The sequence below is a fragment of the Apodemus sylvaticus genome, chromosome 1, assembly GCF_947179515.1.
Source record: "Apodemus sylvaticus chromosome 1, mApoSyl1.1, whole genome shotgun sequence".
Lineage (NCBI taxonomy): Eukaryota > Metazoa > Chordata > Mammalia > Rodentia > Muridae > Apodemus > Apodemus sylvaticus.
The window spans coordinates 153,437,314-153,457,798 of record NC_067472.1 but is presented as its reverse complement, the minus strand read 5'-3'; positions in this window follow the sequence as shown (position 1 = coordinate 153,457,798).

Genomic DNA, 20,485 nt, shown 5'->3' with positions numbered 1-20,485 from the left:
CCTCTTGCCTCTTGCAGGACCTGGAGATGTGGTGTTGCCGCCCAGGCTGATCTGGATCCATTGTTTCTCCTTCTGTTTTTAGATCCTGAATGACTTTGTTCAGTTCCTTCACTTGTTTGTTTGTGTTTTCCTGTAAATCTTTAAGAGATTTTTGTGTTTCCTCTTTCATGACTTCTGCCTGTCGACCCAAGTTTTCCTGTATTTCTTTAAGTTGTTTTTGCATTTCTTCTTTATTGGCTTCTCTCTGTTGATCCATATTCTCCTGAATTTCTTTAAATGATTTTTGTGTTTCCTTTGTAAGAGCTTCTAACTTTTGATACATTTTCTCCTGTATTTCTTTAAGAGCTTTATTTATGTCCTTCTTTTGTTCCTTTAACAGCTTCATGACCAGTGATTTTAAATCCAAATCTTGTTTTTCTGCTCTATTGTGGTATCCAGGACTCGCTGTTGTTGGAGAATTGGGTTTGGATGATGCCATATTGCCTTGATTTCTGTTAGCAACATTCCGACATTTGCCTTTTGCCATCTGGTTATCTCTGGCATTAGTTCGTCCTGTTGTCACTGTCTGGTGCTTGAATCTCCTGTAAACCTGTAAGGCTATTTGTGCTCCTCTGGATGACTGAATTTCCCCTGGCACAGATTGCTGATGGGCTGCCCTAATCTTGAGTGCCATTGGAGCCCTGGTGTGACTTCCCCAATTGATGTTATACTAAGGCTTTTCTCTGTGTACCTGGAGCTGCCTGTCCTGTCTGACTAGGAAAGAAGATGGAGACAGGGAGCCCCTCCAAGTGCCAATTACTCTGCATGGCAAACAACCCATGACAGGCTGGCACATAGATAAACTGCAGATCTGCCCAGGTCTTGGACACATGCAGAAGCCTGGAGGTCTGGTGTCCCAAGTAATGTTGAACTCCGAGATTCTTTCTTCTATCTCTTGTATTCTGTTGTTGATGCTTGCATCTGTGACTCCTGATTTCTTTCCATGTTTTTCTATCTCCAGAGTTGCCTCCTTTCATGATTTCTTTGTTGTTTTTACTTCCCTTTTTAGATCCTGGATGGTTTTGTTCAGTTCCTTCACTTGATTTTGTGTGTGTGTGTGTGTGTGTGTTCCTGTAATTCTTTAATGGATTTTTGTGTTTCTTCTTTAAGGGCTTCTATCTATTCACCCATATTCTCTTGTATTTCCTTAAGGTATTTTTTGCGTTTCTTTTTTAAGTGCTTCTACATGTTGACTCATGTTCTTTTATATTTCTTTAAGGGAGCTATTTGTGTCCTTCTTGAAATCCTCTATCAGCATCATGAGATGTGATTTTAAATCCAGATATTGCTTTTCTAGTGTTTTGTGGTATCCAGGACTGGCTGTTGTGGGATAACTTGGTTTAGATGGTGCTGTGTTGCCTTTGTTTCTGTTGGTAATGTCCCTGCATTTGCCTATTGCCATCTGGTTATCTCTGGTGTTAGCTGGTGTTGCTGTCTCTGACTGTGGCTTATCTGTCCTTCATGTCTCTGTATCTGTGCTCCTGGAAGACCCTTTTTCTCTGTGTACACAAGTATGTGGGTACTTTGGCAAAACCAGATCTCTCTTTTGGTTGTATTTTGGTGTGTAGCTTTGTGGCCCTGATTGGCTCTGGGTGTGGATAGAAATTGGAAGACTCCTGTCCCAGACTGCTCCTAGGCTCTTTTGTCCTCAGAGTTTCTGGCTGTTTCCTCTGAGCATAAGGGTGGTTCTACCTGTGCTGACTGTCCTCTCTTCACTCCTCAGTGGTTAGCTACCTCCCTGTGCCACTTGGGTATGGTGCACTGTGGCAGAGGATGGTCCCAAGCCAGAGATTGATACCAGAAAACTTCAGCCATTGGGTTGTGGATGTGATCCTCTGAGCAGCAGGTATGGTTTGATCTCTGATATCAGGCCTTTCCACATTCCTGGGTGGTTAGCTACCTCCGTGCTCCACTTGGATATGGCATGCTGTGCAGTTGATCATGTTTTATTTCTATATATTTCTGTAATCAAGTGTTCACATGATACTGTTCACAGTAATTAAAATATGAAATTTCCTATTAATGTGAAACCTTAATGCTAAAGTCTTCCCATTGAGCCATTTTCACAATGAATTTTGGTAAGGAAATTATTATATAGGGAAGTATTATGCAGGAACATTGTGCGTAAAGAGGGCTTAACATTCTCAAATATTCAAGATTAGTATCTTGAAATAATTCACAATCCTTAGATGATTTTGTTCATCACTGATCTTTGTAAGCTTGTTCCTGACAAGCTACCTTTTCCATAACTGGGTTAATTTCCTACAGTGCCATTTTCTGGATTTGCAAAATAGTTTTTAGTTTATCAAAGCTAGGAGTATGTCAACTTAATCAACTTTAGCTAAACTGTTGTAGTGGAATGATAATAGGAGCATTAAAATTTTGGAGAGGGCAGTTTGACACTTATAAAAATTAAGAGCAATAAATATTGGTAAAAGTTTAAACTTTCTGCATTTATCACTTAGATGACTAGTACAAAAAATATGAATTCCAAAATAACCCAATGAAAACCTTTTTTTAAACCATTGCTGTGTCTTCTCAGTAAACCAAGAAGTTATTTTCACATTGGAAATACAAAATTTCTGCCATGTTCACATCAGTAGACTGTTTTACAATAAGCACCTCAGGACAATATCCAGTATTTCTATTTTATAAAAAAATTAGGTAAGTTCTTTCAATAAAGTTTGAAGGATTTCTTGCCATGTGTGTTTTCCACATTCCCAATCCTAAACAAGGGCATTAAGCTTATAATTGCATCTCTGTCTCATTAGGCCTATAAATTATCTTTGATTTATAGCATACAGAATATATGCTTAGAGAGTACTGAAAAAGTGTAAGTGAAATATTATGTTCTTGAGTTATGTATTTACTCAAAATCTAAGAGCCTAACAGTTCAAGCAGCATCTAAGAAACACTGAGAGCCTGATATTCTTGCTTCTCTGTCATTTATATATACTCCCTCATGCACACACATGTGCACACACAGTCACTCATAAGAAAAATCCATAAAGATGTAATTATTAATATAAAACAAAGATGTAAATTTCATTACTTATTAGAAATATCAATTATATGAGAATATGTATATGTTGTATACAATTCATATTTTTATATTTTGGCATATTCACTCTATATGAAATCTGTTTATGTCAGTGGTCCTTAACCTGTGGGTCATGGCATCTTTGGATGTCATATATCAGATACCTTGCATGTCAGATATTTGCAAGCTGATCCAGAAGGGTAGAAAATTACAAATATGAAGTAGTAATGACATAGTTTTATGGTTGGGTGTCATCACAACAATAAGAACTGTATTAAAAGGTAACAGTATCAGGAAGGAAGGTTGAGTACTGTTTTATGTCCTGTGTGATATAATATCTCAATTTGGAACCTTTAATCACATTTTTATGTTTTTGGTTGTTTATTATCAAGCATGCATGATCATGAAAAATGGTAAATGAACCTCTCATAGATAGTTAAGTACTCATCTCTAAGGGGATAATTATACCATCCTGTATAAATGAAAGGGAATAAGAAGAAAGTAAGAACGAGGAGCTTGGGATAAGAATTATGAAATATTTTCCTCTAGATGTGATGAACCTACTGCAACTAATAACTCATAGCATCAGTGGTTATCTATATTAAATATAAAACTGGAACTATTAAAACCAGCTATGGTTGGGGACAGGACTCATGAGGACCTCCCTCTTCTTGCTAAATTATTGGTAATGTTGTATATGGTGAAAAGGGAGTCATGATTTTCATATTCATACACAGTGGTATGTTTACGAGGTTACAATGCATAGTTTTGAAATCTATAGACACATAGATGAACCTTGCAAAGCTAACTTGCAAACAAAACAAAAAGATATAAATGTAGAAAAGGAGCTTCTGGTCAGAAGGTTGGATTGATGATGGTAGGAGGGGGAAGAGGTAAATAAGTATAATTAAAATGTAGATCAATGGAATAGAATTGAAGACCCAGAAATGAAGCCACACACCTGTGGCCACTTGAACTTTGACAAAGGAGTTAAAACCACCCAGTAGAAAAAAGATAGCCTTTTCAACAAATGGTGCTGGTTCAACTGTAGGTCAGCATGCAGAAGAATGCAAATCGATATACTCTTATTTCCTTGTACTAAGCTCAACTCCAAGTGGAACAAGGACCTCCACATAAAACCAGACACACTGAAACTAATAGAAAAGAAACTTGGGAAAACCCTTGAGGACATGGGCACAGGGGAAAAGTTCCTGAACAGAACGCCAATAGCTTATGCTCTAAAATCAAGAACTGACAAACGGGACTTCATAAATTACAAAGTTTTTGTAAGGCAAAGGACACCATCTATAGGACAAAATGGCAATCAATAAATTGGGAAAAGATCTTCACCAATTCTACATTCAACAGAGGCCTAATATCTAATATATACAAAGAACTCAAGAAGTTAGACTCCAGAGAGCCAAATACCCCTATTAAAAATGGGGTACATAGCTAAACAAAGAATTTTCACCTGAAGAAGTTTGAATAGCTGAGAAGCACCTTAAGAATGTTCAACATCATTAGTCATTAGGGAAATGCAAATCAAAACAACCCTGAGATTTCACTTCGCACCAGTCAGAATGGCTAAGATTAAAAACTCAGGAGACAGCAGGTGTTGGTGAGGATGTGCAGAAAGAGGAACACTCCTCCACTGCTGGCAGGATTGTAAGCTGGTACTACCACTCTGAAAAACAGTCTGGCAGTTTCTCAGAAAACTGGGTATGACACTTCCAGAGGACGCTGTTTTACCACTCCTGGGCATGTACCCAGAGGATTCCCTGGCATGCAATAAGGACACATGCTCCACTATGTTCATAGCAGCCTTATTTATAATAGCCAGAAGCTGGAAAGAACCCAGATGTCCCTCAATGGAGGAATGGATACAGAAAATGTGGTATATTTACACAATGGAATACCATTCATCAATTAAAAACAATGAATTCATGAAATTTTTAGGCAAATGGTTGGAACTGTAAAATATCATCCTAAGTGAGGTAACTCAATCACCAAAGAACACACATGGAATACAGTCACTGATAAGTGGATATTAGCTCAGAAGTTCTGAATACTCAAGACACAATTAGCATAGCAAATGATTCCCAAGAAGAAGGATGGGGAGGGCCCTTGTCCTGGAAAGGCTTGATGCAGCAATGTAGGGGAGTACCTGGACAGAGAATGGGAGGGGTTGATTGGGGAATGGGCAGAAGGAAGAGGGCTTATGGAACTTTTGGGGAGGGGGGAAACCAGGAAAGGGAATATCATTTAAAATGTAAACAAAGAATGTAGAAAATTAAAAATAAAAAGGAAAAATATATTTTATATATACATGAAATTGTCAAAGAACAAATTCAATTAATAAGAAAAGTCTAATATACCAATTATATATTCAAATTATTTAGAAATAAACATTTTTAAAACTCTTATTAAAATGTTTAAAATTAGAAAATATGTCAGAGAATTCCCCTTCTAAATTTATCCAAATCATGCTCTGAATTTTTTTATTCGATATATTTTTTTTACATTTCATATGATTTCCCCTTTTCTGGACCCCCCACTCCCCGAAAGTCCCATCAGCACCCATCCCTCCCCCTGTTTTCCCACCCACCCCTTCCCATTTCCCTGATCTGGTTTTGCCCTATACTGCTTCACTGAGTCTTTCCAGAACAAGGGGCCACTCCTCCGTTCTTCTTGTACCTCATTTGATGTGTGGATTATGTTTTGGGTATTCCAGTTTTCTAGGTTAACACCCATTTATTAGTGAGTGCATACCATGATTCATCTTTTGAGTCTGGGTTACCTCACTTAGTATGATGTTCTCCAGCTCCATCCATTTGCCTAAGAATTTCATGAATTCATTGTTTCTAATGGCTGAATAGTACTCCATTGTGTATATATACCACATATTTTGCATCCACTCTTCTGTTGAGGGATATCTGGGTTCTTTCCAGCTTTTGGCAAATATAAATAGGGCTGCTATGAACATAGTGGAACATGTATCCTTATTACATGCTGGGGAATCTTCTGGGTATATGCCCAGGAATGGTATAGCAGGATCTTCTGGAAGTGAGGTGCCCAGTTTTTGGAGGAACCGCCAGACTGATTTTCAGAGTGGTTGTACCAATTTGCTACCCCACCAGCAGTGGAGAAGTGTTCCTCTTTCTCTACATCCTGGCCAACATCTGCTGTCTCCTGAATTTTTAATCTTAGCCATTCTGACTGGTGTAAGGTGAAATCTCAGGGTTGTTTTGATTTGCATTTCCCTAATGACTAATGAAGCTGAGCATTTTTTAAGATTCTTCTCCACCATCCGAAGTTCTTCAGGAGAAAATTCTTTGTTTAACTCTGTACTCCATATTTTAATGGGGTTAGTTGGTTTTCTGGAGTCTAACTTCTTGAGTTCTTTATATATATTGGATATTAGCCCTCTATCTGATGTAGGATTGGTGACGATCTTTTCCCAATTTGTTGGTTGCCGATTTGCCCTTTTGATGGTGTCCTTTGCTTTACAGAAACTTTGTTATTTTATGAGGTCCCATTTGTCAATTCTTGATCTTAGAGCATAAGCTATTGGTGTTCTGTTCAGGAACTTTCCTCCTGTACCGATGTCCTCAAGGGTCTTCCCCAGTTTATTTTCTATTAGCTTCAGTGTGTCTGGCTTTATGTGGAGGTCCTTGATCCACTTGGAGTTGAACTTAGTACAAGGAGACAAGGATAGATCAATTCCCATTCTTCTGCATGCTGACCTCCAGCTAACCCAGCACCTTTTGTTGAAAAGGCTTTTTTCCATTGGATGTTTTCCACCCCTTTGTCGAGGATCAAGTGGGCATAGGTGTGTGGGTTCATTTCTGGATCTTCAATCCTGTTCCATTGATCCGCCTGTCCGTCACTGTACCAATACCATGCAGTTTTTAATACTATTGCTCTGTAGTATTGCTTGAGGTCCGGGATACTGATACCCCTAGAATTTCTTTTATTGTTGAGAATAGTTTTAGATATCCTGGGTTTTTTGCTATTCCAGATGAAGTTGAGGATTGCTCTTTCTAACTCTGTGAAGAATTGAGTTGGGATTTTAATGGGTATTGCGTTGAATCTGTATATTGCTTTTGGCAAGGTGGTCATTTTAACTATATTAATCCTGCTGATCCATGAGCATGGGAGGTTTTTCCATTTTTTGAGGTCTTCTTCCATTTCCTTCTTCATAGACTTGAAGTTCTTGTCATACAGATCTTTCACATGTTTGGTAAGAGTCACCCCAAGGTACTTTATACTGTTTGTGGCTATTGTGAAGGGGGTCATTTCTCTAATTTCTTTCTCAGCCTGCTTATCCTTTGAGTATAGGAAGGCTACTGATTTGCTTGAGTTGATTTTATAACCTGCCACTTTGCTGAAGTTGTTTATTACCTGTAGGAGTTCTCTAGTGGAGTTTTTTGGGTCACTTAGGTAGACTATCATATTATCTGCAAATAATGATAGTTTGACTTCTTCCTTTCCAGTTTGTATCCCTTTGACCTCCTTATGTTGTCTAATTGCCCAAGCTTGTAACTCAAGTACAATATTGAAAAGATAAGGATAAAGTGGGCAGCCCTGTCTAGTCCCTGATGTTAGTGGGATTGCTTGAAGTTTCTCTTCATTTAGTTTGATGCTGGCTACTGGTTTGCTGTATATTGCTTTTACTATGTTTAGGTATGGGCCTTGAATTCCTTTTCTTTCCAAGACTTTAAGCATGAAAGGATGCTGAATTTTGTCAAATGCTTTTTCAGCATCCAATGAAATGACCATGTGTTTTTTTTTTCTTTTGTTTGTTTATGTAGTGGATTGCATTGATAGATTTCCGTATATTGAACCAACCCTGCTTTCCTGGGATAAAGCCTACTTGATCATGGTGGATGATCATTTTGATGTGTTCTTGGATTCATTTGGCAAGAATTTTATTGAGTATTTTTGCATCGATGTTCATAAGGGAAATTGGTCTGAAGTTCTCTTTCTTTGTTGGATCTTTGTGTGGTTTTGGTATCAGCGTAATTGTGGCTTCATAGAAGGAATTGGGTAGTGTTCCTTCTGTTTCTATTTTGTGGAATAGTTTGAAGAGTATTGGTGTTAAGTCTTCTTTGAAGGTCTGATAGAATTCTGCACTGAACCCATCTGGTCCTGTGCTTTTTTAGGTTGGAAGAGTTTCTATGACTCCTTCTATTTCTTTAGGCATTATGGGACTGTTTAGATGATCTATTTGGTCCTGATTTAATTTTGGTATTTGGTATCTGTCAAGGAAATTGTCTATTTCCTCCAGATTCTCCAGTTGTGTTGAGTATAGGGTTTTGTAGTAGGATCTGATGATTTTTTTTTATTTCCTCAGTTTCTGTTGTAATATCTACCTTTTCATTTCTAATTTTGTTAATTTGGATACTTTCTCTGTGCCCTTTGGTCAGTCTGGCTAAGGGTTTATCTATCTTGTTGATTTTCTCAAAGAACCAGCTCCTGGATTCGTTGATTCTTTGTATTGTTCTCTTTGTTTCCACTTGATTGATTTCAGCCCTGAGTTTGATGATTTCCTGTCTTCTACTCCACCTGGGTGAAATAGCTTCTTTTTGTTCCAGGTCTTTCAGGTGTGTCGTTAAGCTGCTAGTTTATGCTCTCTCCATTTTCTTTTTGGAGGCACTCAAGGCTCCTCTTAGCACTGCCTTCATTGTGTCCCAAAGATTTGGGGATGTTGTGCCTTCATTTTCATTCAATTCTAAAAAGTCTCTGATTTCTTTCTGTATTTCTTCTTTGGCCAAGATGTCATTGAGTAGAGTATTGTTCAGCCTCCATGTGTATGTGGGCTTTCTATTGTTTTTGTTGCTATTGAAAAGAACTCTTACACCATAGTGATCTGATAGGAGGCATGGGATTAGTTCGATCTTCTTGTATTTGTTGAGGTCTCTCTTGTGACCAATTATATGGTCCATTTTGGAGAAGGTACCATGAGGTGCTGAGAAAAAGGTATATTCTTTTGCTTTAGGGTGAAATATTCTATAAATATTAGTCAAATCCAATTGATCCAAAGCTTCAATTAGTTTTACTGTGTCCCTGTTTAGTTTCTGTTTTCCTGACCAGTCCATTGAGTAGAGTGGATTGTTGAAGTCCCCCACAATTATTGTGTTAGTTGAAATGTGTGCTTTGAGCTTTAGTAAAGTTTCTTTTACGAATGAGGGTACCCTTGCATTTGGCGCATAGATGTTCAGAATTGAAAGTTCTCCTTGGTGGATTTTTCCTTTTACCAGCAAGGAGTGTCCCTCAGTGTCTCTTTTGATGACTTTAGGTTGAAAGTCAATTTTATCTGATATTAGAGTGGCTACTCCGGCTCGTTTCCCGAGACCATTGGCTTGTAAAATTGTCTTCCAGCCTTTTACTCTAAGGTAGTTTTTTTCTTTGACCCCGAGGTGTGTTTCCTGTATGCAGCAAAATGTAGGGTCCTGTTTCCTTATCCAGTCTGTTAGTCTATGTCTTTTTATTGGGGAATTGAGTCCATTGGTGTTAAGAGATATTAAGGAATAGTGATTATTACTTCCTGTCATTTTTGATGTTATTTTTATATTTGAGTGGTTATCTTCTTTTGGGTTTGATGAAGGAAGGTTACTATCTTGCTTTTTCCAGGGTGTAGTTTCCCTCCTTGCATTGGAGGTTTCCTCGTATTATTCTTTGCAGCATGCTCTGAATTCTATCCTGATTAATTTCTTAGTGTGATTTTATTATTGCATGGTATTAAATTATTTTGATTTTTCTCCGTGTATGACAACAACAAAATGAAGTCATAAATTTGTGATTTAAAGTATCTTATTATAAGTTATATAGGTATTTAGGCACTAGGGCTTTGGATCCCTAAAATTTTATGATTCACAATTTTCATTGCAATGATAAATATTGGGATGATTAAAAACTAAGATTTCTGTGGTATTACTGTCAATGATAAAAGCTACTGCTATGATATTCATTTGTAAACAGGACTGACAATTTTTCTTCGTTTAACTGCATTTGTTTTATCAAATACCATTTGAAATATTTTAAATAACAATATATTAGTTTACTTTCTAGCAATGTATCAAACATAGATCAATGTTATTTCAGCATTATGATTACAGTACCAAAATATGTAATCAGATTTTTTGATGGCAATTTGACTATATTAACTTAATGTAGAGAATTGTATTCATCATGTAACTTCTAAATATTGTTCTTTATAAGAATATTTTTTGAGAAATAAAAGTATGAGGTGATATAGATGAAATATATTTAAATACTATGAAAGTGTTAACTATTATACTGAAAATGGAAAGTTTTTACATCTATCGATGCCTCTTAGTGTGTCTCAAGTTTCTAGAATGCCCAGAGACCTCAAGAGATTTTACTCTCTCTCTCTCTCTCTCTCTCTCTCTCTCTCTCTCTTCTCTCTCTCCCCCCCCTCTCTCTTTCTGTGCTTTGAAAATACACCATGTACATGCCATAACTTGTAAGGGAAAGCATTTAATTGGGGCTGACTTACACAGTTCTGAGTAGTCCACTGTCAGTCATCATTTCAGGAAGCGTGGTTGCCCACAGGTAGACATGGAAGACATGAAACTAGACAGGTAGTTGAGAGTTCTATGTCTGGAGCAATAGACAGCAAGAAGTTAGTGCCACAGTGGGCCTGACTTGAGCATCTGAGATCTCAAATCCCACCACCCGAGTGATATATTTCCTATAGACCACACTTACTCCATCAAAAGTACACCTCCTAATAGCAGCGCTGCCTGGTAACTAAGCATTCAAACACATAATTCTATGGCAGGTCATTCTTATTCAAACCACAAAACTACCAAAATATTATGCATTACATAAATATTTTCCTTATAAATACTTGACCAGCTTTTAAGGACATGAATTATTGAGCATCAAGTACTAGACAACATTCACAAGAAATAATTCGAAGAATATGTAATAGTTTGATATATCATTTGTATATTTTTCTTTTTATTGAAGTATAGAATATTGTACATAAGCCCATGTACTAAAATCTACAGCTCAATAAATTTATACCATCTAACACCAGTAATGGAATCATTGAGAAAACATGTATTTCAAGATTTCCAAATCTTATTGATGTAGATATCCACATAGATATCTACATCAATGGCTCAATATCACATAGAGAAGTAATATTACTTACACACACACACACACACACACACACACATCCAATAATGGAAAAAGAACAGTGAATTCATGTCATCCTTCAGTGGTAAAACTAGAAAGAAGATATTATAGTACAAATAAAAACTAATCAGTATAAATTAAAAGTTATAAGTGGAGTTTCTGAAATTCTAGTAAATAAACAATAATAGTCTGATACTGTTTTTAAACAACTCCATCATACTAATTTTTATCCAATAAAACATTGCTAAAATAAATTTCCTTAATTTTGCCATTTTTACATAGTATAGAATAGATAAAATAAAAAGAAAAGAACAGATATAACAAATACTCAACAATGAATCTTGGATTAAAATTTCAGAAACAAATCACAACAGTAATTTCCAGTAAGACTCCAAAAAGATATATGCATATATATTTCAGAAAATTGCACATAGAACAATTCTATGGGCTCCAAAGTTGATTATTATTCACCTATATTAAGTGAACTAAATTTTATAGTCTAAGATCACTAAAACAAGAAACTAAAGAAATAGTCCTAAAATATTAAACACTAGTAGTAACAGATGTAAAATGTATGCTCCATTATATTTACCTAAGATAGATATGCAATATTATTTTAGAAATTCTAGTTAAACTCTCAGTGTAATCACAGTTGCTTACCATGCTTTTGATTCCATATCAGCATCTTTTCTCTGAGTAATGCAAATAAAGCAAGACTTGAGATAGCTAGACTTAATTACTATGCACTTTACCTCAAATGCTAGGAAACACAAATCACACAGTAGTTAGAGGTCTTCACCAAGGTCTCCTTAGTTAAAGGTGGGTCTGGACGATCCTCAGAGAGTTATTTTAATCATCAATCCATACAAGTCATCCTTTAAAAGATGAGTATTTCCATAGCTAGGCAAAACCTGAGCAAACTTGTCTACTGTGTTTTAAAAGAAGAGTATGATTGTGCAATAGACACTTTGCCTACTCTATGAACAAGAAACCTGCTGGTAATGATAAAGGTTGGCAGGAGGAAGGAACTTCCCTGAATAGTTTGAGTTTTTTCTATACCCTGGATCAAATCATCAAGGAATAATGCCATTAAGCAGAAAGATGTTAAGCACCTGGATCCTCAATAGACCAAGGACCAGCACACATAAAATTAGATACCTAAAATATTAGTATGGGCAAGGAAAGCACATACAGCTATCCCAGTCATCCTACCCCTCACTTGTTTAATGCAAGTATGAGCTAGCTGATATTTAACAGTCCAAGAAGATCTTCAAATGCTTATTTTTCTTGCTCTGTGTATATTATCCTGTCTCACAGAGTAGGGGCCAAAAATGAATGCCTATCAATACTCACTCTTTTATCTGGGTGCATGTTGCCTGAATGCTAGGAGAGTAATTTCTAAGTTACAATAGAAGGATTCGCAGTCAATGTACCCAAAGCCACAGCCCAGCACCAGAACCTTTTAGTTATCAGTAATTCAAATTGTACAGAAAAGTGATATTGATATACCTTATGGGGTGTAGGGTTGACAACTTGGATCTTTTTGGGGGGAGCCTTCCAAATTTGTAGCTTGAATGTCTACAGTTACATTAAGCACTTGAAGCACTTTTCTTTCCCATTGCTAGTAGAATAGGTAGCAAATGGTAAAGACCGAGCCTGAATGAAATGGTAAATTTCTATATTCTCTTGGCATAGGAACCCCAGGGACACATAATCTTGGCTACAGCTATGCATAATCTTCGGTTTTGTGGCTACAGCTATGAATCATCTTCGTTTTTGTGCCTGATCAGTTGCTTATGCCCAAGTCTCTTGGAATTTACCCACACAGGATAATTTGGATCTAAATTTCCTGACACATATGCCTCTCTGAATGCAGGCCATTGGCTTTCACTTTCTAGTTACATGAAATGTATGATGCATTGCATTCAAAGAGGGCATCCTGGTAACTGAATGACACTAGAGGAGACAAGGACCTGAGCAATAGGTTGGACATTTGATACTTGTACAACAGTAGAAAGTCTATCACACATGAGATAGGCTGACCACAGACCTTCTCCATTCTCTTTGTTCAAAAAGTCCCAACACATTGTTCTTATCCTTAGTGTTGCAACTGAACACGAGCTGCATCTTTCTCTCACCCTTCCACCTCTCCTGTGTACCTCACATATCATCTCTTTTTTTAACTCCCCTGCTCCTCACATATTATTGCTTTATCCTAGCCCATGAGTCTAGCAGATATACCCTGATGAATTATAGGCTACATATCCCAGGAAAACAGGGAGGCTGTCTTCAGAACATCTTTTTCTATATTCTTTCAGACCCAGTTCCCCAGCCTTTTCCCTTGCACTCCAATAGAACATCAGCTGCTTCCTTCCCTCACCCCTACACATACCCTCTGTGGACCCTACAAACCATCCTGTCTTAACTTTCTCCAGTAACTTATTTCTTTTTCCCAAATACCAAATCTACTAGGCCCCCTCTGTTTACCAAAAGGTGACTTTTTCTTAGGCAACAAGTAAGCTGAAGGCAGACTGAAACATCTCCTACTGCTCCAGAGAGCTAATACCCCCAGTCTCATCACCAGGTCTATAGCTGGAAACATGCGTTCTTCTATTCCTCTAATACCAACCTCAATGTATCACAAACAACTTCCTTCCCCCAGCTAATTCCAGTAAAAGAAACTCCAACATCATCTGAACAGAGCAGGGAAACTGGCTCCACACATCCTTCATACTCTTGAAAAAGCCAGAATGGAACCTGAAACCAAGGAACAAAACATCCACCCAACAAAGACAAACACAGGTATGATCATCTATACCTTTAATAATCCCAAACAGATGGTGATATGCCATCATAAAAACAAAATTAACAACAGGTGAGGGCAATATGTCTCCACTAAAGCATAAATATCCACATCAGGTCCTGAATATTTCAACATGGCTGAAACACAAGAAAAGACCTTAGAATCAACTATATAAAGATGAAAGAGATCCTTAAAGAGAAAATGAATAATCTCTAAAAGAAACACAGGAAAATATAATTAAACATAGGAAATGAATAAATCCCTTAAAGAAAGCCAAGAAAACACAAACAAACAGTTGAAGAAATCAAACAAAATTGTACAAGACCTGAATATGAAAATAGGAACAATAAGTAAAAGATAAACTGAAGAAATTATGAAAATGAAAATTTTAGGAATTTGAACATGAACTACAGAAGCAAGCTTTACAAGCAGAATTCAAGCAATGACTGAGGGAGAATATCATGTGCTGAAGATATGACAGATGAATGGAAACACTGGTCAAAGAAAACGTTAAATCTAAGCAATACCCAACAGAAAATAGCGAATAAGTCTGGGACAATACTAAGAATCATAGTTATAGGGTCTCCATCTGCATCCCAGAGCTAAGGCTGTCCCACAGCTCTCCACACACAAATCCCTTGCCAGGAGAGAACTGGTCTTCCAGGAGTGTTCTCACCCTTAAGCTGAGAGGTGAGATCACTACTTCTACTCCAATTACTGTCCAAGGTGGAACCAGCCAGTACACAGGCACAGAAACAGTGGAGCAACTGGAGGATCCTTCTGGTCTCCATTTGTACCCTGGAGTTAAGTCTGTCCCACAGCCCTCTGTACCCAAATACTTTCCAGGAGAGAACTGGTCTCCCAGGAGGTCTCATAGTCCTAAACTCAGAGGTGAGATCACACTTTTGCTTCAATAACTATCCAAAGTAGGACAGGCCACGAGCTCACAGGGCTCAGGACAAGCAGAACAGCTTTGAACAGTATCCTTCCAGTCTCCATCTGCACCCTGGAGCTATGGCTGTCCCACAGCTCTCCAAACCCAAACACTGCCCAGGACGGAGTTGGTATCCCCCAGAGTACTGACACACCTAATACCACAGTCTTACAGGCCCACAGGAGTGACAAGCTCCAGTCAGAGATAGCAAGACCAACTAACACCAGAGATTACCAGACAGTGAGAGGCAAGATCAAGAACCCAAGCAACAGAAACCAAGGCTACGTGGCATCATCAGAACCCAGTTCTCATGCCAAATTAAGTTCTGGATACCCTGACACACCAGAAAACCACAATTTGGAATTAAAATCACAGCTAGTGATGATTATAGGAGACTTTAAGAAGAACATAAATAACTACCTTAAAGAAATACAGAAGAACACAGTAAACAGGTAGAAGGCCTTAGAGAGGAAACACAAAAATCCCTTAAAGAATTACAAGAAAACAGGTGAAGGAATTGAACAAAACCATGTAGGATCTAAAAATGAAAATAGAAACAATAAAGACTTCACAAAGGAAGACTACTCTGGAGATAGAAAACCTAGGAAAGATATCCGGAGTCAAAAATGCAAGCATCACCATCAGAATACAAGAGATAGAAGAGATACTCTCAGGTGCAGATGATGCCAGAGAAAACATTGACAGAGCAGTTAAAGAAAATGGAAAATGCAAAAAGCTCTTAACCCAAAGCATCCAGGAAGTCCAGGACACAATGAGAAGACCAATCCTAAGGCTAATAGGTATAGAGGAGAGTGAACATTCCCAACTTAAAGGGCTAGTAAATATCTCCACCAAAATTATAGAAGAAAAGATCCCTAACTAAAAAGAGATGCCCATGAACATACAAGAAGTCTACAGAATTCCAAATAGATTGGGCAGAAAGAAAACTCCTCCTGTTATGTAATAATCAAAACACCAAATGCACTAAACAAAGAAAAATATTAAAAGCAGTAAGGAAAAATGTCAAGTAACATATAAAGGCAGAGCTATCAGAATTACACCAGACTTCTCACTAGAGACTGTAAAAGTCTGAAGATCTTGGAGAGATGTCATACAGACCCTGAGAGAACATAAATGCCAGGTCAGGCTTTTATACCCAGCAAAACTGTCAATTACCATAGATCGAGAAACCAAGATATTCCATGACAAACACAAATTTACACAATATATTTCTACAAATCTAGTCCTACAAAGAATAATAGATAAAAAAAAAAAAACAAAGCCTCGAACATGAGGAAGGAAACTATAGAAAAAGCAAGAAAATACTCTTAACAAACTGAAAAGAATATAGCCACATAAACATAATTTTAAATCTGACAACAAAAGTAACAGGAAGCAACAATCACTATTCCTTAATATCTCTTAACATCAACAGACTCAATTTCCAATAAAAAGACATAGACTGCCTCGATATGTAAACATGACCCAGCATTTTGCTGCATATACGAAATGCACCTCAGTGACAAAGACGGACACTACCTAAGAGTAAAATGCTGGAAAAATTTTCCAAGCAAATGGTCCTAAGAAACAAGCTGAAGTAGCCATTCTAATATCAGACAAAATCAACTTTCAACCACAAGTTCTCAAAAAAGATAAGGAAGGACACTTCAAACTCATCAAAGGAGAAATCTACCACGATGAACTCTCAATTCAGAACATCTATGTTCCAAATGATAGGGCAACCACATTCATAAAAGAAGCATTACTAAAGCTCAAACACACATTTCACCTCCCACAATAATAGTGGGAGACTTCAATACCACACTCTCATCAATGGACAGATTATGGAAACAAAAATTAACAGCGATGTAGTGAAAATCAGAATTTATGAACCAAATGGGGTTAACAGATATATACAGAATAGTTCATTCTGAAACAAAAGAAAATACATTCTTCTCAGCACTTCATGGTACCTTCTCTAAAATTGACTATGTAATCAGTCACAAACAGGCTTCAACAGATAAATGAAGATTGAAATAATTCCATGCATCCTATCAGATCACCACAAGCTATGGCTGGTCTTCAATGACAGCATAAACAATAGAAAGTCCACATATACGTGGCAACAGAACAAACCCTCTACTCAAGGATAACTTGGTCAATAAAGAAATTAAGAGCATTTTAGATTTTAATGAAAAGGAAGGCATAATATACCCAATCTTATGGGACACAATGTAAATAGTGCTAAGAGGAACACTCATAGCTCTGAGTTTCCAAAAAGAAACTGGAGAGAGCACACACATGCATCTTAATGGCACACCTGAAAGTTCTAGAACAAAAAGCAAGAAATACTTCCAAGAGGAGTAGATGGCAGGAAATAATCAAATTCAGAGCAAAATCAACCAAATAGAAACAAAACAAATGTCCCATACCTAAACATAGTAAAAGCAATATACAGCAAACCAGTAGCCAGCATCAAACTAAATGGAGAGAAAACTGAAGGGACTAGACAAGGCTGCCCTCTCTCCAAATTTATTCAATATAATACTTGAAGTTCTAGCTAGAGCAATTAGACAACAAAAGGAGGTCAAAGGGATACAAATTGGAAAGGAAGAATTCAAATTACACTCTTTGCAGATGATATGATAGGGTACTTAAGCAACCTAAAAACCTACACCAGAGAACTCCTACAGCTGAGAAACAACTTCAGCAAAGTGGCAGGATATAAAATTAACTCAAACAAATCAGTAGCCTTCCTATACTCAAAGGATAAACAGGCTGAGAAATAATTTAGGGAAACAACACACTTCACAATAGTCACAAACAATATAATGTATCTTGGTGTGACTCTAACCAAAGAGTGAAAGGTTTGTATGACAAGAACTTCTGAAAAAAGTAAGAAATCTGAAGAAAGAAATTGAAGAAGACCTCTGAAGATGGAAAGAACTCCCATGCTCAAGGATTGGCAGGATTAATATAGTAAAAGTGGCCATTTTGCCAAAAGCAATCTACAGATTCAATGCAATCCCCCTCAAAATCCCAACTCAATTCTTCATAGAGTTAGAGCAATTCTCAAATTAATCTGGAATAACAAAAATCACAGGATAGCTAAAACTATTCTCAATAGTAAAATAACTTCTGGGGAAATCAGTATCCCATATCCCAAACAGTACTACAGACCGATAGTGTTAAAAACTGCATGGTATTGGTACAGTGACAGGCAGGTAGATCAATGGAATAGAACTGAAGATCCAGAGATGAACCCACACACCCATGGTCACTTGATCATTGACAAAGGAGCTGAAAACATCCAGTTAAAAAAAGGTAGGTTTTTCATCAAATGGTGCTGGTTTAACTGGCAGCTAACAAGCAGAAGAAGCAAATCGATCCATACTTATCTCCTTGTATTGAGCTCAAGTCCAAGGTGGATCAAGGACCTCCACATAAAACCAGACACATTGAAACTAATAGGAAAGAATCTGGTGAAGAGATTTGAGCATCTGGGCGCAGTGGAAAATTTCCTGAACAGAACACCAATAGCTTATGCTATTAGATCAAGAACTGGCAAATGGGACCTCATAAAATTACAAAGTTTCTGTAAGAAAAGGACACTCTCAATAGGACAAAATGGCAACCAAAAAATTGGGAAAAGGTGTTTACCAACTCTACATCCGACAGACGGCTAATATTCAACATCCACAAAGAACTCAAGAAGTTAGACTCCAGAGAGCCAAACTGCCATTTTATATGTAAATTTTCCATGAAATAGTCAATTTTAATGTGTTTGTCTATATATTTCTTGAATTTTACCAGAAATATTTTCCATGAAAATCTTCAATTTTATCTGAAAATGTTTATAATTCCACCTCCAATCAGCTTACAATTATCTTTATGCCTATCATTTTATCTGTATAATTTCCATGATAATATTTAATTTCAACATATTTTTCTATATATTTTTTCAATTTTATCAGAAATATTTTCCATGTGAATCTTGAAGTTTATCAGAAAATGCTTATAATTCCACTTTCAATCAACTTAGGAATACTTTTATAACTACCATTATTATATTTATATAAAAATTTCCATGATAATCTTCAATTCTAACATGTTTTTCTACATTTTTCTACAATTTTATTAGAAATATTTTCCAGTTAAATCACCAATTCTAACATAAAATGTTTCTATTTCATATTTCAATTAATTTAGCAATGTTTATTTTTATTTTTATTCAATATATTTTTTATTTACATTTCAAATGATTTCCCCTTTCCTGGCTCCCCACTCCCCGAAAATCCCATAAGCCCTCTTCCCTCCCCCTGTTCCTCCATCACCCCCTTCCCACTTCCCTGTTTTGGTATTGCCCTATACTGCTGCACTGAGCCTTTCCAGAATCAGGGGCCACTCCTCCATTCTTCTTGGACATCATTTGATATGTGGATTATGACTTGGGTAATCCAAGTTTCTAGGCTAAAATCTGCTTATCAGTGAGCATACCATGATTGATCTTTTGAGACTGGGTTACCTCACTTAGTATGATGTTCTCCAGCTCCATCCATTTGTCTAAGAATTTAATGAATTCATTGTTTCTAATGGCTGAATAGTACTCCATTGTGTATATATACCACATTTTTTGTATCCATTCCTCAATTGAGAGACACCTGGGTTCTTTCCAGTTTCTGGCTCTGATAAATAGGGCTGCTATGAACATAGTAGAACATGTATCCTTATTACATGCTGGAGAATCCTCTGGGTATATGCCCAGGAGTGGTATAGCAGGGTCCTCCAGAAGTGACTTCCAGAAGCCCAGTTTTCTGAGGAACTGCCAGACTGATTTCCACTGGTTGTACCAATTTGCAACACCACCAGCAGTGGAGGAGTTTTCCTCTTTCTCCACATTCTTGCCAGCACCTGTTTTCTCCTGAGATTTTTGATCTTGGCCATTCTGACTGGTGTGAGGTGAAATCTCAGGGTTGTTTTGATTTGCATTTCAAATTTATTTTCTAAATTCTTTGTTTACATTCCAAATGCTTTCCCCTTTCCCGGTTCCCTTCTTCCCATATTTCCCATAGTCCCTCTTTTCTCCACCCATTCTCCAATCACCACCCTCCCTTTTCTCTGTCCTGGTACTCCCCTACAATGCTGAATCAAGCCTATCCAGGATTCAGGCCCTCTCCTTACTTCTTCATGGGAGTCATTTGATATGCTAACTGTGTCTTGGGTATTCAGGGCTTCTGAGCTAATTAATATCCACTTATCAGTGAATGCATTCCATGTGTATTCTTTTGTGATTGGGTTACCTTACTTAGGATGATATTTTATAGTTCCAAACATTTGCTTAAAAATTTCATGAATTCATTGTTTTTAATTGCTGAGTAGTATTCTATTGTGTAAATATACCACATTTTCTGTACCCATTCTTCCATTGAGGGACATCTGGGTTCTTTCCAGCTTCTGGCTATTATAAATAAGGCTGCAATGAACATAGTGGATTTTGTGT